Source organism: Lissotriton helveticus, chromosome 7 (assembly GCF_964261635.1).
Source record: "Lissotriton helveticus chromosome 7, aLisHel1.1, whole genome shotgun sequence".
Classification (NCBI taxonomy): domain Eukaryota; kingdom Metazoa; phylum Chordata; class Amphibia; order Caudata; family Salamandridae; genus Lissotriton; species Lissotriton helveticus.
Genome location: NC_136068.1, coordinates 1,135,854,991 through 1,135,869,762, shown reverse-complemented (window position 1 = coordinate 1,135,869,762; position 14,772 = coordinate 1,135,854,991).

Genomic DNA, 14,772 nt, shown 5'->3' with positions numbered 1-14,772 from the left:
AGAAATCAATAATCCAAGCAAGGGGAAGTCCTAAAGGCTTAAGAGTGAGGGTTTCCAAGAACTCGTTGTGATGTGGATGCATGGATTTAGTTGGTCATGCCTGTATTTGGTTAGCATGGATAATGCCTAAATTAGGATTGGATTTCTATGCCTAAATAAGGGCAATGTGAATTGTACCTATACAAGGGCATACATCAGGAAACCTATATACAGTATCTAAATTGACACACAACAACCACTCCAGTTTTGTATGAACGACATTACTAAATTCTAAACATGCTAAACATATCTAAAATATATTATAAAAAACATTAAAACTGTTGCTATGCATAAAATGTAATGGTGCTGTACATATTAAAGCAATGCTTCATTCTAAGCATAAGTTGGCATTGAATGCTAAATGAATGAGCATGAGTGTATACATTATAAAATGGCTTGTAAATACAGAAGAATAAACAAAAACATTTCATGGCAAGTTACATACAACAATTGTTATCGACAAGGTGACATACTGTCTCTGGAAGTGTTTCAAAGAAGTCTGTTCTCTATGAATAGTTCTACTGTAAGCAGATTACTTTGCCCCCCCAAAAAAACGAAAAATACAAATTTGGAAAAAAAAATAATCATAGGAAAAGTTCCAAGTTTAGTCTTTGTTTTTGAAAAATAAAGGCCAAATTCAGAGGCGTCCCGGTACACTGTGTGCTGAATCAAAAGTCTGTGTATGGGGATGGAGAAAACATGATATCTTCTAATCCTGTATACAAAAAGTCGTCTACCGTTGTAGGAGAAAGTTGGATTACCTCGTTTAGGTGACTAACCGCACATAGATGCGAAGCATCGCCTTCAGCATTGGAAGCATCAGCAATGTTCAATTCCGATGTTACCTATGTGCCTGTTGATTTCTCTCGTACCTCAGCAGCAGCAATTTGCATCTGTGAGATCTCAATGAATGCCGTCATCAGGATTGGTAGCTGCTGGGGACAACACACAGCATGGGCCTTTATCGGGTCCAGCAGAGTATCGATATCGGTTGGCATGACTGATGGAAGTGTTAGACAGATGTCTTGCCAGATTGGTCTGAATGACAGAAACCATGTTGTATTTAATTTTCGTAGACGAGGTAAACCCAAAATTTGGATTATGTTCTCACAACACTTTATCACTAGTAGAGCTCTCTTCACGGTGCATTGGGTGTCGCTGGTGATTTGGCTTGCTGTATCATAGCAGTAGGAGAAAAAACAAGATCCCTGGGGGAACAAGACTTGCATACAGCAAGTGACCCTGGATGGAACCGTTACTAGATATGGGATACCTGGCAACATGCCACAGCAGCTGTGATCATTCAACATGAGGTAACTTCCATTTGAAAGTTGTCCAAACATTGGATTAATCACTGCAGCTGATGAACCTTGCAGGTGGCAGGATAAGTTTATAGTAGAACCATTACAGGCCCCATGTAAATTAATACCCAGGCATAGTAGAGAACTGCTTTGTGTGTTTTTATAGTTTGTACCGCTAAGAAACACATCACGCCCCCCACTCCAACATCTGTGTGTATAAGGTAAATCCCAGGATGTCTTGATGTATCCTTTACCCAACCTCTCATATTTGCCTGCTGGTATATGTTTTATGCAATACTGAAAATGGAAAGTTGTAACAGGCAGAGTAATTTTACCATGTATGATCCACTCAGAAGCAGTTTTTTCTGCCACCGTGAATTGTAATTTGTCCAGTTTGTCAATGCTCACCAACATATAGCCTGCTCCCCTTTGTGCCAGTTTGATCTGTTTATCAGTGACATTGAATTCTGAAAACAGTGACGTAGGTAGGTAGCGCGCTTTACAAGTGTCATTGATTGATTGATTGATTGATTAAACGCCAAGGCACATAGCCTGCAAGCAGATTTTGTAGCGTCCAGCCTAATAGCATTAAACAACGTAGTTGAGACCGACCATGTTGCAACATGACCAAGTCTTGATCCATAATGTCTATGGCAGAGGATACAGTATTATCCAATGAATATATCCTGGACGACAGAGTTGTTAACCGATTGTCTACTACTGCGAGAGATTTCTCTATATAAATACGATCAATTTCTCGTATTCTTTCTGCAGTTTCTGATTGGGTAACCAACCATATTTCAATATAAGCAGCGTAGATACCGGCATATATGAAACGTTTTTGAAGCTGTCTTCTTGGACCTAGCATGAATTCCCTAAGGTCTGCACCTTCTTGAAGTAAAGTTAAGTGTTGTTTCGCATCCTCTATAGTAGCTTTCTGTAGCCAATCAAGGCAAAGTTTCCCTACACTGTATGTTGTTATTACCCCTGGATGCTGTCTTTAAACATAGCATGGGTCTGGCCTATTGATAGTGAAACCCTGTGTTTTGTTCAGGAATCGATCTTGACAGTTGTTTGTGTCTGCTTGTTTGAAAAACATTCCATGTAATAAAAAAGCGATTATTCCATAGTGAACTTTCCCAAAAATTGTTTAAAATAAAAAAAAACAACAGCAAACGCTCCATGGAATCAATTCTCTATGTCCAGTCAAATGGCCTGCATCCAAGAAGAGTCCAAACAGTTTACAAAAACACAATGTGTTCAAAAAAGTAAAATATTTTATTTTTTCAAATTAGTGTAAAACATTTTCTAGAAATCTTTTTTTAAACCTTTTTTTAAAGTATTTTTATTAATTTCATATCAGCAAGCAGTTATACAGGAAATAAATCTCCCTTGTAGAGAGATCCAAGTGAGCAGTCATTATATACAATAACACAAGAAGCAAACAGTATTGCAGGCTCGTGAAATAATCAATCAATAACAAAAGGAAAAAGTCAAATCCATTTTGAAATAGGAGCCCAAACATTTCGACCAAGTGCTTTTTTTTAACACCCTTCAATTTATAAACCGCGATCTCCAATTGATATATAGATAGTAATCTCGATTACCAATTATTAAAAACCGGTGGATCAGGATCTAGCCATCGAGAAGTAATGCAAAATCGATATACCGACATACAAATGAATAAAAATCCTTCCTCTGCTGCTGATCTGATTCCGACTTGATTTGTCTGAAGTCCAAAAATTACCAATTCCTCAGACATTTGTATATGTATCCCCAAACTAGTATTTAAAAAAAATTGGACGTCCATAATAAATTGGGACAGTCTAGGGCAATTAAAAAACATGTGAACAGAATCAGCAGCAATACACCCACATCGGTTGCACCTATTGCCACTTTTCGATTACCATTTTGCCAGTTTAGCAGGGGTGTAGTATAAATCAAAAATAGACATAAAATGTTGGCTTTTAAGTGAGCCGTTAATCAGGATTTTGATTGACAATTCAATTGCTCTGGACATATCTATTTTATCCATTTCCAGTTTTCTTTGTCATTTGTTTTCAAATACACATAAATCATCTTGAAGCCTGTTTACCATCACCTGATACACTAAGCCGATTCTCTTTTTCCTTCGACTAGCTTCGAGTATATCAATTCTATTCATCAGAGGCTGGTCTAGGAGACCTCTAGAATCCAGAAAACTTCGTATTTGGAGATATTTAACAAATCCATTCTCGCAAAATTATATTTATGCTGCAAATAAGAAAAAGAAGCAACCTGATCCCCCTGATATAGATCTCCTAACATACTGACTCCTGCAGAATGCCATCTTATCATCAATTGGTCCCTAAAAATCTCGGGTAAAATCCGACAATTCACTAAAGGTGTATAATAATTCAGATCAAAACAGAAACCAAATCTTTTTTTTAATTGCTTCCATATTTGAAAGGCAGTTATCATAATTTTAAATGTCGTTTTTTTTGTAGTAACTAGGCTCAATTAATCTTACTAGGCATTGCCTAGCCTCCTTCCCTAATACCAATTCGTGAATTGAAGGGCTGACCGATTCTCCCAAACTAACATCTTGAAAGATTAAGATGCCCATATATCTCAATAAGACAGCCCAATAATACAAACGGAAATTCGGGATCCCCCAGCCTCCTTTAACTCTTGGGAGAGTGCACCATTTCAAAGTTCTTCTGGATCTATAGTAGCCCCAGAGAAACCTGGAGGACATTCTATCTATCTTGCCAAAGAGAACGGATGGAAAAAGCAAAGTTATAGTGCGAAACAAATATAACAATTTCAGGAATATTAACATTTTAAATACATTAGTGCGGCCAAAGTTCTATTAGCTGAGTTTAATATGGGATCTACGTTGAGCCGTACTATATCGTCTATTTTAGTGGATATTGTAATACGAAGATAGAGGGCGTCAGAAGAAAAGACCAAATCATTTGTACTGCCCTCTTCCGAATGAATCATCTGAGTTTTCGAAACGTTTAATTTATATCCCGAATACGCCCCAAACTCCTGACCCAATTCAATTATTTTAGGTAAAGCACGCTTAATATCTGAAGTGACAATGGCGATATCGTCTGCATACGCAAACACTTTATATTCAGTCTGGTGTATCCTCACCAGAATAATTCCAACTTCTTTTTCCAATCTATTTAGGTAAGGTTCAATATACAGCGCAAATAACAAGGGGGAACAAGGACAACCTTGCCTTGTCCCCCTTGTTATTGCCAGATTATCAGAAACATCGACCAGCTATACAAATTACAGCCTTAGGATGATTATATAATGCCTGTATTGCATTAATGTATTCTTTAGGAAACTCCTTATAAATCAGCGTGGACCACAGAAACCTCCAGGAGACCCTGTCTAATGCTTTTTCAGCATCCAAGAGGGCCACCGCGACCGGAGATCCGGTAGCTTGTGCCCAATCCAATAATGAAATAATCCTCTTCACATGATCCGTTGTGTCCCTATTTAGAATGAATTCATGCTGCCTATTGAAACCTGGGCTGGCATAAGATCGTTCAGCCTATTAGCCAGAATTTTTGAGAAAATCTTGCTGTCCGCAGTGATGAGAGAAATGGGTCTATATGACCCTAACTCAGTGCCCACCTTCCCTTTTTAAAAAAAAAATAACTATGGTAGCCAAAGACCACGATTCAGGGGGATAGCCCAAAAAATCTTGATGAAACACTTTTAGCAGCTCAGGTTTTAACAATCTGCGAAAGGTACGATAGAATTCAAGGGATATGTTGTCTGGTCCCATTGCCTTCCCAGAGGCTAAGCCTAGAATGGCTGTTTCAATTTCTTCCCATGAGATAGGGGCAGCTAATAAAGTTTTCTGTAATTCCAAGAGTCCTACATTGCCTAGATTTTCAAAATACTCTGAAGCATTCTTTCCTGCATCTATACCATCACTAGACTCATTATATAATAATTGAAAGAAATCACGGAATGCTTTTAATACCTCTGTTTTGGACTCTTGCACAACCCCATTGAAATCGCAAATTTTTAAAATATCATTAGAAGCTGCCTTCTGCCTTAATCTTTTAGCTAAAACTCTCCCAGTTTGCTCGCTAAGTTCATAACACTCCGTCCTATATTGTCTGGGCTTAGGTGCAATCTGATCGGCTATATGGGAATAAACTGTAACCCGTTTAATGGTTAAATCCCATTGGGCATCTTCAATACCCCGACCTGGTTTAATATTTTCAGCCCGCTTTATCTCTGGCTTCATTACCACATCGGATTCCTCCCTAAACTTACTCCGTCTAGCTTTTCGTTGAAAATTCGAATAACTAAGAATTTCCCCCCTAATTATTGATTTAAAGGCGTCCCAGAAGCAGTATCATTATTATACTTAAAGAACTCCTCGATGATTTTAGCCAGGAATTGAAGATAATGATTAGCAACCACAGGGGCTGTCCAAAACCCCGAACCCGGGACAAGCAATCAATACACCTAACAATAGGTTCAGGGAGAAGAAACACTGAAGTTAAAAAATACTTCCAACAATTCAAAGAAAGAAAAAACAGACAAAAGGGAAGAGATGAAAAAAGTGGGTAAAGAGGCCCTTTAAAACAGAGTACTAGTATCAAAAATCACATATTTATTGTGTCATATATCAACAGTTCCTTAAAAGAATTAGTTAACGTACAGATGTGCTCAAGACAAAAAATGCTGGTATACAAAAAAAGGGGAACATACAAACCAGACAAGTGGCATACAAAAACATTACATATCGGGATAAAGGAACAACATAAACATGAGTATTATGTACTTAATTCAAATTGAGCCACAAAGAAGCGTCGACGGCGTTTCGACCGATATATTATTGTACGGTCATCTTCAGGACTTGGAATTATTCTTGAGCAATAATTATCTGTACAATAAGAGATAACAATTAGTTCCTTCTCTCAAATATACTATCATATCATGGTAGGCTTCTTCAGAAGAAAATAGACTATGTAGAAACCACCTGGAGGTTATAAAGGCAAGAAAATGAAGAAGAAAGTAACCCAATCACAGATACCAAAGTGACTAAAAAGGTCCTCAAACCAGAATAAATAAAAAGGGAAGGCAACATCACCTTCAGCTTAAAACAGGGGAAGACCAATCTTTAATTAAGGTCATCCAAGGATACTTTTAGTAGCTAAAAAGACAGATAAAAGCAAAGGTTACATCATGAACCATTGCATGAACCATTGCAATATGGGGGCTCTAGCACCTACGCACATCAAAGGGCTTCGTAAATTTCTCCCTTTAGTGTCCATCCAGCACAGGAAAATCATTGTCCAGGCACTGGTTGGTTCTAGGCTGGATTATGCAAATGTTTTATTTCTGGGACTTCCCAAATATTCGGTTAGACGTTTACAAATCGTCCAGAATTCAGCGGCCCGAGCCATTTTCGGTCTTCCGAGAAGAGCCGGAGCCACTGATCTTCTTTCAACCTTACATTGGCTACCCATTGCCAAAAGGATCCTTTTTAAAACTCTGACCACGACTTTTAAGGCCTTACATGGCATTGGCCCTAAATATATTGCTAAACAACTGTCTTGGTACCAGCCCTCTAGATCCCTTAGATCTTCGTCTCTATCTAAAATGAATGTTCCCATTATCAAGCGCGCCAGAGCAGGTGGCCGGTCCTTTCGTTATTTAGCTCCCCGTGCTTGGAATGACCTCCCGATTTCTCTAAGACAGGCTTCTAGCCTTCTTTCCTTCCGAAAGGCCCTTAAAACATGGCTCTTCCCTTAAACTGGTGTTGTTTTCTTGTTTTTATGTGTCCCTTCAGTTGTTATGTTGCTCCCTTTTTGGTGGGTACCTTCGTTAAAGCGCCGGGATGCTCCGCGGAGTGGCCGTGCGCTATAGAAGCATAAGATTAACATAACATAACATAACATAACATAACACTTTAGATCTTGTATTTGCCGATAAAGACCTGGTTGCAGTAGGGGAGGTCATGAATCAATGCTGGACGGATCACACTTTGGTCCCACTCTCTATCTCCCTGCCTGGTTCACTAAGGACAGGGGAGTCAGGTGCCACTAAGCTTGGTAGGCAATGGACTCGTCTACTGAAACAACCGATTAGACCGAGTCTGTTGCCCGGACCATTCATGGTGAAAGAGAGTGTGGAAAAAAGCTATCAGGTTTTCCGCCAGCAGATTGAGATATCTCTGAACGTCTTGGCCCCTCTCAGGAAAGTGAGGGATAGACCTAGAAGAACTAATGCCTGGTTCACTGAGGAGCTTGGACAGCACAAGCTCCGTTGTAAACGGGCGGAACGACTCTGGAGAAGGGACTATAGGGAGGCTGATAGGGTAACCTACAAAGCTGCCCTGCAGGAATATAAGATCCAGCTGAAGAAGGCCAAGGCTCAATTTCTGGTAGATATGCTGGCCAAGGCCCCTAACAAATCGCAGGCTTTGTTCAAGGCGGTCGATAATCTAGCTAACCCGCCTTGTACTGTGCCGGCTATCCCCGTCTCCCAGGAATTGTGTGATGCCGTGGCCTCTGCGTTTGAGGATAAGATTAAGAAAATCTTGAGTGGACTGCAGACTGTTGGCCTGCCTACATCTACCCTGCCTCCTTCTGCAGAACTCCCTCCTACGGAGACTCAGCTGTCCTGCTTTCCTAGTCCTGCCTTGGAGGAGTTCTGTGTCCTGACAAATGGTGTGTCCTCAGGATGGCCATTGGATCCTATGCCTCATAAGATCTGGAAGGCATTTCAAACAGAGCTGTTTACTCCGCTCCATGCCATCTGCTGCCAGTCACTGAATACAGCAACAGTGCCAGATAGTTGGAAGATGGCAATTGTTACACCACTGCTTAAAAAGGCCTCTTTGGACCCTTTGAGCCCGGCCAACTATAGGCCTATTTCGCTCCTTCCTTTTATTATAAAGGTGGTAGAGAAGTGGGTCACAAAAATACTGTCCAACTTTCTGGAAAGCAACTCCGGCCTGGACACATCACAGTTCGGCTTTAGGCCGGCTCACGGCACGGAGACTGCGTTGGTTACCGTGTTGGACGATCTTCGAACGCGTGTCGACATGGGTTAGTCAGCATTTTTAGTGCTGCTCGACATGTCGGCCGCGTTCGACACGGTAAACCATGCAGTTTTACTGGACCGCCTCCGGAGTGCAGGAGTCACTGATTTGGCTTTGAGATGGATAACATCTTATCTCAGTGACAGACAGCAGGCAGTGGCACTACCACCTTTTCGCTCCGCCGTGCAGCATGTGGCTCAGGGTGTCCCCCAGGGATCGGCGATCAGTCCGATCTTGTTTAATCTATACTTACGCCCCCTGGTTGCCTTGGTAAAGTCATTCGGCATATCTGTTATCAATTATGCCGATGACACCCAATTGATTTTTTCATTTGAGGGTACCAGGGCAATATCGAGTGACACTTTCCACCTCTGCATGTCGGCCACTGCAGAATGGCTACGAGCCAACTCGCTCCAATTTAAGGGCTCCAAAACGGAGGTCCTTCATTGCTCTCTAGACCGAACCCCCCGCCCGCTTCCGGACGATTTTTGGCCGACATCTATTCCAGGTACGGTGGAGGCGGCCAATTCGGCCCGAAATCTGGGAGTCCTATTTGAACCCAATCTGCAGCTTGATGCCTCGGTGAATAGAACCATAGCGGGCTGTATGGGCTTACTTCGTGCCTTACGCAAGATCTTACCGCTCCTTCCTGAAGAGGTAAGGGCAGAAGTAGTGCGCAGTTCTATTCTTAGTCGATTAGACTACTGCAATGCACTACTTTTGGGAGCCCCAAAAACACTGATTTTAAAGCTGCAGAGGGTTCAAAATATGGCAGCTAAACTGGCCCTATCCCGCGCTCGTTCTGCCTCTTCTTCGGGTGCTTTAGCAGACCTTCACTGGTTGCCCATCCAAGAGAGAATCTGTTTTAAGGCTCTCTGCCTTGTCTTTAAGGCTTTGCATGGACAGGGACCGACCTCGCTTCAAAACCTCTTCTCTTGGTACTGCGCTGCCAGACCTTTAAGATCTGCCTCTGCGTTCCTAGTCACAGTTCCTAGGGTCAATAGAGTGAGGATGGGCGGCCGTGCGTTTAGTTTCGCAGCTGCCACACTCTGGAACACTCTTCCGCTGGCGCTGAGGTGCACACAGGATTTTACCCCTTTTAAAAAGAACCTCAAAACTTTTCTGTTCCCTAAACTTAGGTAGTGACAGTTGGCCAGCAGGATAGTTGCAGTCTCAGCGCCAGGATACCCTTGGGGTGGCAGCCGCGCTTAACAAGTAATAAATAAATAAATAAATAAATAGATCCCCAAACTATTCCACTTACCACATATAGCAGATACAGACACCCTTCATTAAACTGGCTTCACAGTGTCAAGGCAGTGGCCACAAAATTTCAACCAACCGCTCGCCTCATAATTTGGCTATTGAAAAAAGGGGGGGGGGAGAAGGTTCCGTGTTGTCATTTACTGCATGAACCCAACCGAATTGACACTTTAGATATAAATCATAAACAAATAATGTCATTGTTAAGACAGGTAAATACTGTGGGTTTCTCACTGAGATTCAAGAGAAGCGCTCAGTCAAGGAACCCAAATGGAACTCAAATCCAGCAAAAATTCACTTGCTTGTACAACCTGTGTGCATGCAATGGATTCTAGTATATTAACACACCTACAAAAAAAACATAATCAAAATAGAGTATACACAGCCAAAGTATCATCACTGGATGAAGAAACTAAAACCACTTTAATTGCACAAGATACCATGTAGTATCAAGAATAGATCTTCAAATCTCTCTGTGCATTTCTCATCATAGCCCATGTTTGAAAACATGGTCAGTAAGTGTTTACATGTAAGCACTCAGAGAAAGTGGCGATATCAGACATGTGGATCTGAAAGGTAATAAAAAATACATCATCGTGTTCAAACGCTGTCAAAATATTGAAGTATTGAAAATAGTCGTCCTCCAGTAATAAATTCCTTTGGAACGACCAATTGGTTTTAATGCCCCTTATTTGAGAGGGCAATTGTATTTCGAGTATTAGTGGGTTATGATCTGATATAAGTTTTGGAGGGATCTCGATATTGGCTTTTTCTATAAGATATTGGGAAATTAAAAAAATAGTCCAAACAAACAAATTTTTGATGTCGGGCAGAAAAAAAGCTATATCCAGGTTTTCCACACATCAATAAACCCATTTCCTAGAATCAATACACGGAGAGCTCTATAGGTCCGGTATTTTCTACCCAAGAACTTCCCACTTAACCTAATATCAAACCCAGCATCAATGTGAATATTTAAATCCCCACAAAGAATTATCAGTTGACTCCATGAGGCCAGCTCTAAATTGATAAAATTCATTAACTCACAGTCATCTAAATTCGGACCATACAATGAGCAGATAGTGAACCTATTTACGTCAATCTTGAGCTCTGCCAATCCCCATCTCCCCCATTTATCTGCCGATGTTTTGACGCACACATCTAAACCCCGTTTCATGAAATTGGCAACCCCTCTTTTAATCCCTGTCTGCTTTGAGCATACTAACTGATCTAGACCTACATTTTTCAACCAGTCCCTCTTTTCCCAAGCGATATGCATCTCTTGTAGACACAAAATGTCTATTTGTAATAGCTGAATCATTTTACACAAAATTCCGTTTTTCTTAGAGTCATTGAGGCCGTTAATATTCAACGTGCAAAACTCCCTTTTTCTTAGAGTCATTGAGGCTGTTAATATTCAACGTGGAAACCTTTAATTTCCTATCCATTTTTGTATATCACATGTAGAATGAACGTGACTTGCCTATTTTGATTCGTGCCTAAAAACCTCACCCTTAAAGATGACTTAAAAAGAATCTGCCCCAATTCCCACTCAATGATAACTGCTGCTGACTTACACCCCCCCACCACCAACACCCCACCACCACCACCGCCCTCCCACCCCCCTCCTTATCCCACATCCCACCCATCCCACCATATGAGGCACAAGGGCTATTGGTCCCTGAGAACACAGAGTGCCCCCCCCTTTCCTTGGTCGGAAAAGAAAATATCACTGTTCAATAAGACCATCTTTAACCAGACTTTAGAGTTCACCTCCAAGGCCCCCTCAAAAAAGAGCACTCTAAAAAGAACAACATTATCAGCATTTGTTTTAAGATGACCCTGCAAGGCCCCCTCAAAAGATCCCTCAAAAAAGGGGCAAAATCAACATCATTTTGTTTCATAATGCCATCAGGTATTCTTTTGCCACAATTTCAGAGACAAAAAACCTAGTTTGTCCTTTTGCGATGACTTTTTGCTTGGCCGGATTCTGTAAATACACCACTGCTCCCTTTTCCTGAAATCCAATGAATAATTGACGTAAATGCCACCGTTTGGATACAGTGGCTTGACAAAAATCCGGCTGAACAAAAAAACTACAGCCTTTTGCAAATCTCTTCTTGTCAGGTCTAGAAACTGCTTCTCTCGATAAAAAATTATTGAATCTAACCAAGATTGCTCTTGGATGATCAGCCTCGGTTTGTCTAGCCTTTTTGATTGTAAAAGGGAAACGATGCGCCCGTTCAATTACTGATGACCAGTCCCATGACGTTAATTCTGGGAATGCCTCGAGAAAAAGCTCACACACAAATTTACGTACATCTGGTTCCCCCAAACCTTCAGGGACCCCCAAAATTCGCAAATTGTTTCTACGTGACTGGTTCTCTAACTCCGTGAGCTGAAAGCTAATGTCATCTCGTTGAGCTTTTATAGAGCTAAGCTCTGATTTCTGTGCGGCCACCTCATCCTCCAACGCGGATATTCTAGTCTCGGCTTCAGTGACCCTTGATGAGATGTCAGTGCAAATTTTTGTGACTCGTCTTACAGCATTCTGAACCTTGCGGCACGTAGCTTGTGTGCGGGCATTCTCCGTCTTTGTGTGCGCTCTATGTGCCATCATAGTTTGATAGATCATAGATAATGTCACCTCCTGATCAGAACAATGTTCCTCAAATCGTATGTGCTCTTCTTCCAGAAAACCAGACTGAGGTACGACTTCAAGGGATACACCACCAGGGTCAAGAGATTTATTTCTGGTGCCCTGAGTCCTCCTAACCCTGTGTTTTTTAACAGTTGTGGCAGACCCAGAAGAAGTCTCACTCATTTTTGACTCGTCGTCCATACTACTATCACCTGGATAGTCTGCCCAGTCTTTGTCAATACTTTCATCCGATGAATGGTCTGACATTGAAAAAAATCTATTAGCAGTTTCTTGAAGACCTATAAGGTCAGGACACGAGGCTTCATTTGGTGCTGATAATATTATTGCCTCAGCCAAGTGATTCAAACCACCAGAGCTCTCAGCAGCTACTCCAGAAACCAAACGTACTACAACTCCCACAATGCCATTGGACAGTCTTTTTTCATTAGTGTTTTCAGAATCGAACAATGGTGTATCTGTAGCCATACTAGACTGTGCTTCTAAAGAATGCTCATCCTGGACCGTCAAACTCAAAGAATTCCCCCTAGTATCGATCACAGGAACCTCAATTACATCCGTTACTGGGCTCTCGGAACGCTGGATCTGAGTGTTTTTAATAAGCTGCTTCTCAAACATCGCAGGTAAGGTTTGCAGTGCCTGATTCACATTGCGGGTTTTATTAGATCGCTCCACTCCCCTCTTTAGATTTAACACAGGTTGTAACTGGGCTGGCGAGTTATCCATAACACCCGTCTCCCCCGACTCACCCGCAGCTCCAACATCATCGGTGCTCACAGCGTCTAACTGCGCGGGAGCCTTCGTTTTCACACTCCTCGTAACCGGAGGTTTCAGGGGGGGTTTTGGCGGCATACTCGTCCTGATGCCAGCCGTTCTGCTCAGATACAGTTCAGGTGAGAGGGGAGGGAAGCGCCACACAGGGAAGCAATAACGGAGAGACCATAAGATGCCAAAATGCCAAGACGCCGAGGAAACTCCACGTTGGTTAAATTCACTTTCAATTCACTTTCAAAGCCAGACCCGGGTTGCTAGATCATTCAGCAGCCATCATGGGAACCGCTAGGGTGGACACAGCAGCTCTCTTCCTTTCTGACCAGGAGCGGAGGAGCAGGCAGCTCACACAGCCGATGCAACAGCCGCCATCTTGCCTCATATTTTTTTAAACCTGAGTTTGAAAAAAAGCCAATCATCCAAACGTGGGAATACAAATCCTACCTGTGTGAGAATTAAAATGTGCTTAAAACCTTGAAAACAAACATTACATCTAGCAACTAACTACCTCCCCCCCTCTTTCAGTACAATAAATGCAGCCACCTATATACTTGGATTGATAAAGTAAATTGTTCTTACCTCACCACAGCTCTTCTTTGCTTCATATCTGCAACATGACGCTCTATTGACTGTAGAAACAAACACACAAAAGCGTACCTCAAGGCAAAAAGTAAAAATGGACAATTTACCCCTATTGAAGTCAATAGGAAAGCGTGAGACAAAATCAAATAAAATATTTAAAATATGTTGTGGTCTATTTAGAAATATATTGTATTATTTAAAGTTACATTTTTGGTATTTTTCACAGATTAATTAAAATTGCTTTAATAAAAATGTTCTTTTAAAACATGGTATGATTATGTGTCCATCTAATCTAAAATATTAAAAATGTTGTATTGTTTTTCAAATCTTGTTTTCATGTTGTTTTATTTTTCTTCCAAAGTATCCATTTAAAATGTATTTAGCTAAGGTAGAAGGAGTTTAAATAGTTTTCAAAATTAATGCTCAGGTATTATAATTATTACTGAGTATTAATGCAGCCCCCACCCAATACGCCTATATCCCTTGCATCCCATGCCTAAATAATATTGTTTCAAGCAATTTGCCCTTGCCCTTTTTCTTTCAAATAAATCATAATGTATTACATACGATATCAATACGCAGCTATTAAAATTGTTCACTGAGTATTAATACACGTACCCACCCAATACCCCTATTTCCCTTGCTTCCCTTCGCCAAATGTTAGTGTAACAATTAACTAACCATTTTTTTAAATAAAGTAAAAATAGTCATATATATAAATATCAGTACTCAGGTTTTAAAATGATCACCTGAGTAGTAATACACATCCCCATATCCCCACCCAAAAAACCTATTTCACCTCCATCCCATTCCTGAAAGTTAGTGTTAGAATTAATGAACCATTTTATTTTCCAAAAAAATCAAGTGTAATGTATTTATTTGAAAAAACATGAATACTCAGATATTACAATTGATACCTGAGTATACACTTCCCCACCTAACACCCATAGAACCCATGCATCCCATCTCTAATGGTGTGAGTTAATCTCCTAGATTTCATTTGAATTCTTTTTTCACTAAATAATGTAAACAATGTTATCACAAATAATGAATACTCGGGCATTAGAATTAATACCTGAGTATTAATACAC